Below are 13,660 nucleotides of genomic sequence, written 5' to 3'. Positions count from 1 at the left end.
CGCCCACCCGCGCTCCGGCCCCGCCCTCCCCCCGCAGACTCCGCCCAATGAGAACCCGCCCACTCGCCCTACGCTCCCCGAAGCCCCGCCCACCCGCGCTCCGGCCCCGCCCCCTGAGGCCCCGCCCACCCGCGCTCCGGCCCCGCCCTTTTCCCCCTCAGACTCCGCCCGATGAGAACCCACCCACTCGCCCTCCGCTCCCCGAAGCCCCGCCCACCCACGCTCCGGGACCTCCCTCCCACGAGGCCCCGCCCTTTCGCCTCAGGCTCCGCCCTCCGAGACCCCGCCCACCCGCGCTCCGGCCCCCGATAATATAATAATAATAATATTATTAAGCACTTACTATGTGCAAAGCACTGTTCTAAGCGCCGGGAAGGTTACAAGGTGATCAGGTTGTCCCACGGGGGGCTCACAGTCTGAACTAATACCCATTTTACAGATGAGGTAACTGAGGCCCAGAGAAGTGACGTGACTTGCCCAAAGTCACACAGCTGACAAGTGGCAGAGCGGGATTTGAACCCAGGACCTCTGACTCCAGAGCCCGTGCTCTTTCCACTGAGCCACGCTGCTCCACCGACTCGTGCTCCAGCCCCGCCCTTTCCCCCTCAGGCTCCGCCCAATGCGATCCCGCCCACCTGCGCCCGGCCCCGCCCTCGAGGCCCCGCCCACCCGCACTCCGGCCCCCGATAATATAATAATAATAATAATATTATTAAGCGCTTACTATGTGCAAAGCACTGTTCTAAGCGCTGGGGAGGTTACAAGCTGATCAGGTTGTCCCACGGGGGGCTCACAATCTTAATCCCCATTTTACAGATGAGGTAACTGAGGCCCAGAGAAGTGAAGTGACTTCCCCAAAGTCACACAGCTAAGTGGCAGAGCGGGATTTGAACCCATGACTTCTGACTATAAAGCCTGAGCTCTTTCCACTGAGCCACGCTGCTCCGCCCACTCGCGCTCCAGCCCCGCCCTTTCCCCCTCAGGCTCCGCCCAATGAGATCCCGCCCACCTGCACCCGGACCCGCCCTCCGAGGCCCCGCCCCTTCTCATCAGGCTCCGCCCCCTAGGCCCCGCCCATCTGCGCTCCAGCCCCCCTCCGAGGCCCCGCCCACCCGCGCTCCGGCCCCGCCCTCTCCCCCTCAGACTCCGCCCAATGGGATCCCACCCACTCGCCCTCCGCTTCCCGAAGCCCCGCCCACCAGCGCTCCGGCCCCGCCCTCTCACCCCAGGCCACGCCCCTAGACTCCGCCCACACGCTCCGCTCTCCGAAGCCCCGCCCACCAGCGCTCAGGGCCCGCCCATTCCCCTGAGGCCACGCCTCCACCCCGCGGCCCCAAGGCCCCGCCCACCTTAGCCCCCCCACGCACCACGCTCCTTTCCCGGATGTTCCAATCAATCAATCAATCAATCAATCAATCAATCAATCGTATTTATTGAGCGCTTACTGTGTGCAGAGCACTGTACTAAACGCTGGGGAAGTACAAATTGGCAACATATAGAGACCCCTCCCAGGCCCATGGGCCACCTCCCTCGGAGGCCCGGACTCCGGGCTCATCCTCGCTGACCCGGGGTTGACGCCACTGGGTGACGGCTCCTTTGGTCAATGGGACGGGCACGGACAGGCTGCCAAATACATTTCTGGTCTTTCTGTCATTTTATATTAGTGTCTGCCCCCACTCCTGTCAGCTCCTTGTCTACCAACTTTTCTGCACTCTCCCAAGCCCTTAGTACAGTGTTCCGCACCCAGTAATAATAATAATAATGTTAAGCACTTATTATGTGCCAGACACCCTACAAAGCGCTAGGGAAGATACAAGTAAATCGGGTTGGACCCAATCCCTGTTCCACATGGGGCTCACAGTCTTAATCTCCATTTTACAGATGACGGAATTGAGGCCCAGAGACGTGAAGTGACTCGCCCATGGTCCCACCCAAACCCTGTCCCCTCAAAACTTTCCCATCACTGTAGACGGCCCCACCATCTTTCCTGTCTGACAAGCCCATAACCTCGGCATTATCCTTGACTCTTTTCTCCCATTCACCACACATTATCTATCACTGAATCCTGTCGGTCCCACCTTCAGAACATCGCTAAAATCCACCCTTTCCTCTCCATCCAAACTGTTACCGCGTTAATACGATCACTTATCCTATCCCGCCTGGATTACTGCATCAGCCTCCTTACTGACCTCCCAGCCTCCTGTCTCTCCTCACTGGAGTCCATATTCCACTCTGCTGCCCTGTTCATTTTTCTACAAAAGAGTTCAAGACACCTCACCCCTGCTCCTCAAAAAACTCCAGTGGCCGCCCACCCACCTCCGCATCTAACAGAAACTCCTCGCCACTGGCTTTAAATCCCTCCACCACCTTGCCCCCTCCTACCTCACCTTGCTTCCCTCCTACAACCCAGCCTACACACTTTGTTCCTCTGATGCCAACCATCTCACCGTGCCTCCATCGCGTCTATTTCGTTGCCGACCCAGGCCCACGTCCTGCCTCTGGCCTGGAACGCCCTACCACCTCCAATCCGACAATGACTCTCCCCCACCTCAAAGCCTTACTGAAGGCCCACCTCCTCCAAGAGGCCTTCCCAGACTAAGCCCCACGTTCCTCATCTCCCACTCGCTTCCGCGTCGCCCTGACTTGCTCCCTTTGCTCTTCCCCCCTCCCTTCCCCACAGCACTTGTGTCCTGCACTTGTTATAATTACTACTATGCCCATATCTGTCATTTCATTTATTTGACTTGATGTCTGTCTTCCCCCTATCTAGATTGGTAACTCGTTGTGGGCAGGGAACGTGTCTGTTTAATTTCTGCATTGTCCTCTTCCGAGCGCTTAGTTCCTTGTTCTGCACGCAGTAACGGTTCAATCAATACGACTGACCGACTGACTGAATGAGTTTGGTCAGTGGAGGTGGGGAGGAGGGAGTGATGGGGCGAGAAAAAGCGCGGGAGCAGAATTGGCCCGGCCCCGCACGTGGCCCAGACCCCGCCCCGCACGTGTCAAAGGTCCCGCCCCGCACGTGGCCCAGGCCCCGCCCCGCACGTGGCCCGGGCCCCGCCCCGCACGTGGCCCGGGCCCCGCCCCTCCGCGCCCTCAACCGATATCGAGGGCCCCGCCTCGGCCCGCGCCCCCGAGGAGGAGGAGGAGGGAGAGCAGGAGGAGGAGGGGAAGCAGAAGGCCGGGCCCGGAAGGGGAGTGGTGGTGCAAGCGCTGAGGAGGAGAGCGGGGACGGGCTGAGGAGAGTTCGGTGAGTGAGGGGAGCGGGGAGGCGGCTGAGGGGAGCCCCAGGGCTGAGGGGAGCGGAGGGAGGCTGAGCGGAGCCCTGAAGCTGAAGGAGGCTGAAGAGATCTGAGGGAGGCTGAGGGGAACTTTGAGGCTGAGGGGAGGGAGGCAGAGGGGAGCCCCGGGGCTGAAGGAGGCTGAGGGGAGCGGAGGGAGGCTGAGGGGAGCCCCAGGGCTGAGGGGAGCGGAGGGAGGCTGAGGGGAGCCCCAGGGCTGAGGGGAGCGGAAGGAGGCTGAGGGGAGCCCCAGGGCTGAGGGGAGCGGAAGGAGGCTGAGGGGAGTCCCGAGGCTGAGGGAAGCTGAGGAGAGCGGAGGGAGGCTGAGGGGAGTCCTGAGGCTGAGGGAAGCGGAGGGAGGCTGAGGGGAGCTGAGGAGAGCGGAGGGAGGCTGAAGGGAGTCCTGAGGCTGAGGGGCATGGAGGGAGGCTGAGGGGATCTGAGGGAGGCTGAGGGGAGCCCCGGGGCTGAAAAGGCTGAGGGAAGTGGAGGGAGGCTGAGGGGAGCCCCGGGGCTGAAGGAGGCTGAGGAGACCTGAGGGAGGCTGAGGGGAGCTCTGAGGCTGAGGGGAGGGGAGGGAGGCTGAGGGGAGCTTTGAGGCTGAGGGCAGCCCCGAGGCTGAGGGAAGTGGAGGGAGGCTGAGGGGAGCCCTGAGGCTGAAAGAGGCTGAGGAGACCTGAATGAGGCTGAGGGGAGCGGAGGGAGGCTGAGGGATGAGGGAGGTTGAGGGGAGCCCTGAGGCTGAGGGAGGCTGAGGGGAGCCCTGAGGCTGAGGGGGGCGGAGGGGGCCTGAGGGGAGCGGAGGGAGGCTGAGGGGAGCCCCGAGGCTGAGGGAAGTGGAGGGAGGCCGAGGGGAGCCCTGAGGCTGAAGGAGGCTGAGGGGAGCCCCGAGGCTGAGGGGTCCTGAGGGAGGCCGGGGGGAGCCCTGAGGCTGAAAGAGGCTGAGGAGACCTGAAGGAGGCTGAGGGGAGCGGAGGGAGGCTGAGGGATGAGGGAGGCTGAGGGGAGCCCTGAGGCTGAGGGAGGCTGAGGGGAGCCCTGAGGCTGAGGGGGGCGGAGGGGGCCTGAGGGGAGCGGAGGGAGGCTGAGGGGAGCCCCGAGGCTGAGGGAAGTGGAGGGAGGCCGAGGGGAGCCCTGAGGCTGAAGGAGGCTGAGGGGAGCCCCGAGGCTGAGGGGTCCTGAGGGAGGCCGGGGGGAGCCCTGAGGCTGAAAGAGGCTGAGGGAAGCTGAGGAGAGCCCCGAGGCTGAGGGGTCCTGAGGGAGGCCGGGGGGAGCCCTGAGGCTGAGGGAATCCGAGGGAGGCTGAGGGGAGCGGAGGGGGTCTGAGGGGAGCCGCGGGGCTGAAGGAGGCCGAGGAAAGTGGAGGGAGGCTGAGGGGAGCCCTGAGGCTGAAGGAGGCTGAGGGGAGCGGAGGGAGGCTGAGGAGAGCCCCGAGGCTGAGGGGTCCTGAGGGAGGCTGGGGGGAACCCTGCGGCTGAAGGAGGCTGAGGGGAGCCGAGGGAGGCTGAGGAGAGCCCCGAGGCTGAGGGATCCTGAGGGAGGCCGGGGGGAGCCCTGAGGCTGAAGGAGGCTGAGGGGAGCCGAGCCGAGGGAGGCTGAGGAGAGCCCCGAGGCTGAGGGATCCTGAGGGACGCTGAGGGGAGCCCTGAGGCTGAGGGAAGTGGAGGGAGGCTGAGGGGAGCCCCAAGGCTGAAGGAGGCTGAGGGGAGCGGAGGGAGGCTGAGGAGGGGAACGGAGGGAGGCCGAGAGGAGGAGCGTCGGGGCTGAAGGAGGCCTGAGGGAGGCTGAGGGGAGTGGAGGGAGGCTGAGGAGAGCCCCGAGGCTGAGGGGTCCTGAGGGAGGCTGAGGGGAGCCCTGGAGCTGAGGGGAGTGGAGGGAGGCTGAGGGGAACGGAGGGAGGCTGAGGGGAGGAGCGTCGGGGATGAAGGAGGCCTGAGGGAGGCTGAGGGGAGTGGAGGGAGGCTGAGGAGAGCCCCGAGGCTGAGGGGTCCTGAGGGAGGCTGAGGGGAGCCCTGGAGCTGAGGGGAGCTCCGGGGCTGAGGGGAACGGAGGGAGGCTGAGGGGAGGAGCGTCGGGGATGAAGGAGGCCTGAGGGAGGCTGAGGGGAGTGGAGGGAGGCTGAGGAGAGCCCCGAGGCTGAGGGGTCCTGAGGGAGGCTGAGGGGAGCCCTGGAGCTGAGGGGAGCTCCGGGGCTGAGGGGAACGGAGGGAGGCTGAGGGGAGGAGCGTCGGGGATGAAGGAGGCCTGAGGGAGGCTGAGGGGAGTGGAGGGAGGCTGAGGAGAGCCCCGAGGCTGAGGGGTCCTGAGGGAGGCTGAGGGGAGCCCTGGAGCTGAGGGGAGCTCCGGGGCTGAGGGGAACGGAGGGAGGCTGAGGGGAGGAGCGTCGGGGATGAAGGAGGCCTGAGGGAGGCTGAGGGGAGTGGAGGGAGGCTGAGGAGAGCCCCGAGGCTGAGGGGTCCTGAGGGAGGCTGAAGGGAGCCCTGGAGCTGAGGGGAGTGGAGGGAGGCTGAGGAGAGCCCCGAGGCTGAGGGGTCCTCAGGGAGGAGGGGGGGAGCCCCGAGGCTGAGGCGTCCTGAGGGAGGCTGAAGGGAGCCCTGGAGCTGAGGGGAGGTCCGGGGCTGAGGGGAACGGAGGGAGGCTGAGGGGAGGAGCGTCGGGGATGAAGGAGGCCTGAGGGAGGCTGAGGGGAGTGGAGGGAGGCTGAGGAGAGCCCCGAGGCTGAGGGGTCCTGAGGGAGGCCGGGGGGAGCCCTGAGGCTGAGGGAAGCCGAGGGAGGCTGAGGAGAGCGGAGGGGGTCTGAGGGGAGCCGCGGGGCTGAAGGAGGCTGAGGGGAGCCCCGAGGCTGAGGGAAGTGGAGGGAGGCTGAGGGGAGCCCCAAGGCTGAAGGAGGCTGAGGGGAGCTCCGGAGCTGAGGAGGGGAACGGAGGGAGGCTGAGGGGAGGAGCGTCGGGGCTGAAGGAGGCCGAGGAGACCTGAGGGAGGCTGAGGGGAGCCCTGGGGCTGAGGGGAGTGGAGGGAGGCTGAGGAGAGCCCCGAGGCTGAGGGGTCCTGAGGGGGGAGGCTGAGGGGAGTCCCGAGGCTGAGGGAAGTGGAGGGAGGCTGAGGGGAGCGTCGGGGCTGAAGGAGGCCGAGGAGAGCTGAGGGAGGCTGAGGGGAACGGAGGGAGGCTGAGGGGAGCCGAGGGGGGCTGAGGAGAGCCCCGAGGCTGAGGAGGCCTGAGGGAGGCTGAGGGAAGTGGAGGGAGGCTGAGGGGAGCCCCGAGACTGAAGGAGGCTGAGGAGAGCCCCGGGGCTGGGGGAAGCTGAGGGGAGCGTCGGGACTGAAGGAGGCCGAGGAGACCTGAAGGAGGCTGAGCGGAGCGGGAAGTCTGAGAGAAACGGAACAGGTGAGGAGAGCGGCGGGACTGGGGGGGGCGGAGGGGGGCCGCGGGGCTAAGGAGGGGACCGGACCAAATAAGCCCAGTGGAACGGGGGAGGGGAGCCGAGGCCTACAGGGGAGCGGCGGGCCCGAGGGGAGCGGGGGAAGGGAGCCATGGGGCTGAGGGGAGGTGGGATGAGGAGAGCGGAGGAGCCCAGGGGAGCGGGGGCGGGGGGCTGAGGGACTGAGGAGAGAACCTACTTGTTTTTGTCTTCTTGTCCGTCTCCCCCATCTAGACCGGGAGCCCGTTGTTGGGGAGGGGCCGTCTCTAGATGTTGCCAACGTGGACTTCCCAACCGCTCAGTACAGTGCTCTGCACACAGTAAGCGCTCAGTAGATACAGTTGAATGACGGAGTGAGCCGCGGGAGACGGAGGCGGCGGGCCCAAACACGGTCGCCTAAGCGATGAGGAGAGGGGCAGGTGGGCCACTTTCCTAGACGTGAGAAGCCTTGGGGCTGAGGGGAGGCCGGTGAGGGAGGGGGGACGGCGGCGGCGGGGCACAACACTCGCGTCTAAGCGTTGAGGAGAGGGACTGCTGGGTCACTTTCGCGGACACCAGGGAAGAAGCCCCAAGTGAAAAGAAACTTGGGAAAAAAAGAATTCTCAAACGAAGGGAATTCCCAGCACAAACTCGGCGGCCTCCGAACTTGAGAAATGGACCCGGTTGGCCCTTCCGAAACACCCACGTCCCTTGAAATGGTTGGGTGACTATTTTGTGTAGTCAGCTTCCCCGGGTCGGGCTGGGGTCACTTTTCCTTCCTCAGACACCAGCTCGCTGCCCACCCTCCCTCCTGCTCCCGCCAGCTTCGGCGGAGAGGCCTCCGGGCCGGCCGGGATTCACAGAGAACTCCCTCCTGCTCAGGAGAGTGAGGTAGGTCGTATAGAGTAAGTTCATTTGCCTGACCAAAAAATGGGGGTCCTCTAGTCGTGCTATCTTTCACTTTCTAGGAAAGTCATCTTTAAGACGCCAGTTTAGCCACTTCACAAGAAGCAGCGTGGCTCAGTGGAAAGAGCCCAGGCTTTGGAGTCAGAGGTCATGGGTTAAAATCCTGGCTCCGCCAATTGTCAGCTGTGTGACTTCGGGCAAGTCACTTAACTTCTCTGTGGTTCAGTTCCCTCATCTGTAAAGTGGGGGTTAAGACTGTGAGCCCCCCGTGGGACAACCTGATCACCTTGTAACCCCCCCCAGCGCTTAGAACAGTGCTTTGCACATAGTAAGTGCTTAATAAATGCCATTATTAATCATTATTATTTGTATTTTAGCCCACAGAAAACTTTCATTCTTTCATTCAGTCGTATTTATTGAGTGTTTACTTGTGCAGACCACTGTATTAAGCACTTGGAAAGTACAGTTCAGCAACAGATAGAGGCACTGACCAAACAACAACAGGCCCAGCAACGGGCTCATAGTCTAGAAGGGGGAGACAGACAACAAAACAGACAGGCGTCAACACCGTCAAAATAGATAAATAGAATTATAGATATATGCACATCACTAAGAGTAATAAATATGTATGAATATACACAAGTGCTGTAGGGAGGGGAAGGGGGTAGAGCAGAGGGAGGGAGTATGGGCGATGGGGAGGGGAGGAGGAGCAGAGGAAAAGGGGGGCTCAGTCTTGGAAGGCTTCCTGGAGGAGGTGAGCTCTCAGTGGGGCGGGGGGGGGCGGGGGGAGAGCTAGTTTGGCAGATGTGTGGAGGGAGGACATTCCAGGCCAGGGGTCGACGGCGGGACAGGCGAGAATGAGGCCAAGTGAGGAGCGGAGGGTGCGGGCTGGGCTGTAGAAGGAGAGAAGGGAGGTGAGGTAGGAGGGGGCGAGGGGATGGACAGCCTTGAAGCTGAGAGTGAGGCATTTTTGCTTGATTTGTAGGTTGACAGGCAACCACTGGAGATTTTTGAGGAAGGGAGTGACACGCCCAGAGTGTTTCTGTAGAAAGATAATCCGGGCAGCAGAGTGAAGAATAGACTGAAATGGGGAGAGACAGGAGGATGGGAGATCAGAGAGGAGGCTGATGCAGTAATCCAGTCGGGATAGGATGAGAGATTGTACCAGCAAAGTAGCGGTTTGGTTGGAGAGGAAAGACCCCTGTGTCTTCAGACTTCAGGGGGCCTCAGGCCGGGAAGCCTGAAGCTGCCAATTCCCTGCCTCCGAGCCAGGTACTCAACTAGGAAAATCGGGCTTTACCCGCCAGGCACTGCCATGTTGGCAGCAACCACAGGGTGGGAAGGTGGGGAAAGGGAATGAGGAGTAGGGGTTTCTAAGGATTTTGTTTGTTTTGTTTGAAGAATTGGGAAGGAATTGAACCTGCTGGGAGGAAAAAAGGAAAGGGGTGGGGGTTTTGGAAGTTTGTTCTGCTCTGTTGTGTCACTTCTATGCCTGAGGAAATATCCTGAGGGGATTCAAGGTGAACAGAACCAGGCCAAAGGAGGAGGAAGAAGAGGCAGAGCTGCTTTGGACTCAGCAGACTAGGACACTCACCTGGAACATGAGCAGAAAGAATGCCTGTCTCAAAAAAATAAGTACCTCAAAATGGATTTCTTATATTAGAGACAAAAATCGATTTAGTTTTCCAAATATACCTTTAAAAATGTTGCTTGCTGCCATTCTTATTTCCCCACAAAATATTTCTCTTTAACTTTCAAGGGAGAAACTTGTTAGGATTGCCCTCTCAGAACTTTTTCCCAGTCTGTTTTCAGTGGAAGATACTCAAGGTTCTGAATTTTACACCTTAACATTTCAGTCAGGGAGAGATAAGTGGTGCTGTAAAGAATTAAGTTAATCTTGAAAAGTTAAACAGAATGTAAAGCGAGGCTACCCAGGAAAAAATACTTTAGTTGGAAATTTTAAAAGCAGGTAAAATGGCTCTTGATTATAAATTTCCTCAGGAAATTTATTTTAAAATCTCTTAAAACCAAACAAATTTCTCGGTAGACATCATTGTGAGAGATACAGGTTTCTCCATTGACTACTGGCACTGGGTAATGTTTTGAGTGAGGAAAACGATGAACTTTAAGAGGCACAAGCAAAATTTCTTAGACCCCCCTAGCTCTTTTTTGGGGCATTATTGGAGAAGGAATCCCTATTATTTAGATTTTGGTGAGGCTTGTTGCTGAAACCCAGTTGATTCTTCCCAGGAACTATCATCCACGTCTTCACTCTTGGCCCTGGAGTTCAGAGGATTCCTCAGGTCAGGATGCCTGAATGCCAGTTCCACCTCCCAGTTGCCTCCACCCAGCTAAGGTGCTCAACTGGTAAGGACAGGTCTACCCTCCAAGGTACCCACATGTTGGCAGCAGCTGCAGGGCACGAAGATGGTGCGTAAGAAATTCCTCTGTTTTAAAGATTAGATGGTGGGAAGAAAGGTAGCAACTTCTGTTAGGGATCAAGAGATGGATCAATTTATGCTACAGCTTTTCTGCAGGTGATTTTGAGTGTTGAGGGAATGCTACTTGTAGGTGACTTGTGGGATCTTTTTGTTGTTGCTGCTAAATATTTCATTTTAGCAAATTATGAAGGAATTCATCTTTTTTGAGGAGAAATGGGGTTGGGGATTCGTGGAAGTTTGTGTCCTCAGGTACCGGAGGAAGTACTCTGAGGAAATCTACTGTAAACAGAGAGGGAGCTGCTTAAGGTCCAGGAATCCGTGGAGACAAGGGCGTTTGCAGTAGAGATAAGGAGCTGACCGTAAGTACCTTAATTTATTTCTGAGGCTGGAGAGAATATTCTGTTTCTACGTTTTCCAAATTTACCCGTGAACAAAACTGTCTGTTATCATTAGTGTATTTGACTACAGAAATATCTTTCTTCAGTATATCACAAAAATTAAAGATCGACCAAATAAAGATGAGTTGATATTTTTCTCACATCACTTTTCTCTCCAGTCTATTTTCGGGGGAAAGAAAATGAGAAATGGTATGTTTTTATACCATCAGATTTCAGTCAGGAAGAGATAGGTGGTATAGGTAAGCCCTGAGGCAATGAGACCACTTCAAATAGAATGTTAACTGAGCTTAACTGGGAAAAAATGTGAACAGAATTTCAAAAGTAGGCAAAAAGGAACTTGATTGTAAATTTCCTAAGGACGTTGACTTAAAAATCTCCTTAAAGCCATATAGATACAGTAGAAATCATTGTGATAGATTCAATTTTCTCCACTGATTACTGGCACTGGGTAACATTTTCTTTGAGGAAAGACAGAAATTTTCACAGACACCAGTAAAATTTTCGTAGGCTTCTCTAGTTCTCTGCTGCAGTGCTCCTGGAGGAGTCCCTGTTGTAATCTTGGAAAATTTTGGTGAGGGTTTGTACTCAAACCAGATGGATTCTTTACCGGGACTTGCGCTGCCCACATCACTGTGGAGTGAAGGGGACCTCTCAGGTAGGGAAAGCAGAAATATCAGTTCTGGTAGCAGCTGCCCTCCCGCAACTTAGGAAAAGTAAGTGGTACCTGTTGTGTTCTAGGAAAACTTTCGGGAGGTGTATTCTCCAATAGAGATTGACTTCTTCTCAACAGAGCCTTGGTGACCGGGACATCCACACGGGAGAGAAGAAGTTGACTACCTGGTGGGGAAAAAAATAAGTATCTCAAATTACTTCTGAAGTAAGAGAGGAAATTCTAATTCTGTATTCTACAAATAAACTTTTGAATATTTATCTGAAACCATATAAAAAAGAGAAATTATTCACAGAGCTTTTCGCCAATTTGTTGTCAGTAGAAGAAAATTTATGTTCTCTACGTTTGCATTTCAGTGAGGGAGAGAGAGGTTGTAGAGCTAAGCCTTGAGACACCTACACAAAGTCAAACAGACTGTTAAGTAAGGTCTACTATGAAAATAAAAGTGGGAAAATATAAAAGTGGGTTAAAAAGAAACTTTGATTTGTAAATTTCCTGAGGAGAGCTCATAGTCCTGTAGCTCTGTGTTATAGTATTAGTGGAGAAGGAATCAGTGTTTTTATCTTGGAAGTTGTTAGTGAGGCTTTGTGCTCAAACCTGGTTGATTCTTTTCAGGAACATGTACTGGCTGCCCAAGTCTCCAGGGAACGCCTCAGGCTGGGAAACCCAAAGCTGCCAATTCCCACTTCCAGCCCGTGCCTCTGAGCCAGGTACTCAACCAGGAGAATCCCTTTTGCCCGACAGACACTGCCATGCTGGCACCAACTAAAGGGTGGGAAGTTGGGGAGAGAGAAATTGAATGCATTTCTAAAGATGAGGAGTAGGGGTTTCTAAGGGTTTTATTTGTATGTTTGGTGTGTCTGAAAAATTAGGAAGGAATTGAACCTGCTGGGAAGAGAAAAGGAAAGGGGTGGCGGAGGGTTGGTTTCTGGTAGTTAGTTCTGCACAGTGGTGCCGCTTTCATACCTGAGGAAATATCCTGAGGGGATTCCAGGTGGACAGAGCCATCCAAAGGAGGAGGAAGAGGAGGGAGAGCTGCTTCGGATCCCACAGAGCAGGACACTCGCCAAGAACATGAGGAGCAGAAAGAATGCCTGGAACAAAAAAATAAGTACCCCAAAATGGATTTCTGATATTGGAGACAAAATCTGATTTATTCGTTTTGCAAACATACCTTCCAAAAAGTTATCTGCTGCCATTATTTTTTCGCTACAAAGTATTTCCCTTTAACTTTCAAGGGAGAAACTTGTTAAGAAAACCCTCTCAGAACTTTCCCAGTCTGTTTTCAGTGAAAGAAATTCAAGGTTCTAAATATTTCATCCTAGGAAATTATGAAGGAATTCATCCTGCTTGAAAAGAAAAGGGAAAGGGGCTGTAGATTCATGGCAGTTTTGTCCTGCATTTTGTGTCCCTCAGGTGCCCGAGGAAGGACACTGAGGAAATCCTCTGTGAGGAGAGCCAGGCCCTCAAGACAGGGAACTACCTAAGGTCCAGCATTCCCATGGAGACAACGACATTTGCAGTGGAGATAAGGAGTTGACTGTCTGTCTTAAAGAAAGTAGTAAGTACCTTAATTTATTTCAGTTGCTGGAGAGATAATTCTATTTCTAAGATTCCTAAATTTACCCTTAAAAAAAGCCGTTGTTCCTATTGGTCCGTATTTGACTACAAAAATATCCTTTTTAATTCTATCACCAAAATAAAAGATGGACTGATGAAAAGATGGACATTAGTTGATATTTTTCTCACATCACTTTTTTCCCCCCATTCTGTTTTCAGTGGTTCTTAGAAGTACTATGCCCTTATACCTTTGAATTTCAGTCAGTGGGAGATAGGTGGTATAGGTAAGCTTTGAGGTAATTAGGCTAACTAAAATAGATTGTTAACTGAATCTTAAATGGGAAAAAATACAAATAGGAAATTTTAAAAGTAGGTAAAAAGGAATTTGATTGTAAATTTCCCATGGAAATTGACTTAAAATCTCCTTAAAGCTATATTGATAGATTAGAAACCATTGTGATACAGTTTTCTCCACTGACTACTGGCACTGGGTAATATTTTATGTGGAAAAAAAAAAGAGAAATTGTCAAAGAGACCAGGAGAATTTCTTACTTCGGAGAAGGAATTAAATTGGAGAAGAAATCCCTGTGGTAATCTGGGAAAATTTTGGTGAGGGTTTGTGCTCAAACCAGATCGATTCTTTCCCACTGGGCCTGCCCACATCATTGTGGAGTGAAAGGGACCTCTAAGGTTGGGAAAACTCAAGTCTCTGTTCCAGGTCCCGGCTGCCTCCACCCAACTTAGGAGACGTAACCGATACCTGTTGTGTTCTAGGAAATCTTCGGTGAGGGTGTGTGCTCAAATACAGATCGACGTCTTTTCAACTGCACCTCTGTGACCATGACATCCATAGGAGAGAGAAGAAGTTGACTACCTGATGGGGAAAAAAATGAGTATCTCAAATCATTTCCAAAGTAGGAGAGGAAATTCTAATTCTGTACTCTTCAAATAACGTTTTGAATATTTACCTGAAACTTTAACTATAAAAAAGAGAAATTTTTCACAG

The 13,660-nt window shown here is 55.2% G+C and overlaps 1 long non-coding RNA gene across 1 annotated transcript; it reads right to left on the bottom strand.

Annotated features, from left to right (window-relative positions):
* Positions 1–9,656: 9,656 nt before the first annotated feature.
* Positions 9,657–13,510, bottom strand: LOC119929960. Its single transcript, XR_005451605.1, has 4 exons — positions 13,415–13,510; positions 12,061–12,188; positions 11,149–11,261; positions 9,657–10,032 (listed from the first exon to the last, which is right to left on the bottom strand). It is a non-coding gene; the product is annotated as an uncharacterized LOC119929960 (long non-coding RNA).
* Positions 13,511–13,660: the final 150 nt, after the last annotated feature.

Source organism: Tachyglossus aculeatus, chromosome 6 (genome assembly GCF_015852505.1).
Source record: "Tachyglossus aculeatus isolate mTacAcu1 chromosome 6, mTacAcu1.pri, whole genome shotgun sequence".
Classification (NCBI taxonomy): Eukaryota; Metazoa; Chordata; class Mammalia; order Monotremata; family Tachyglossidae; genus Tachyglossus; species Tachyglossus aculeatus.
Note: the sequence above shows the minus strand (reverse complement) of the source record. Positions and strands in the feature narration are given on the sequence as shown.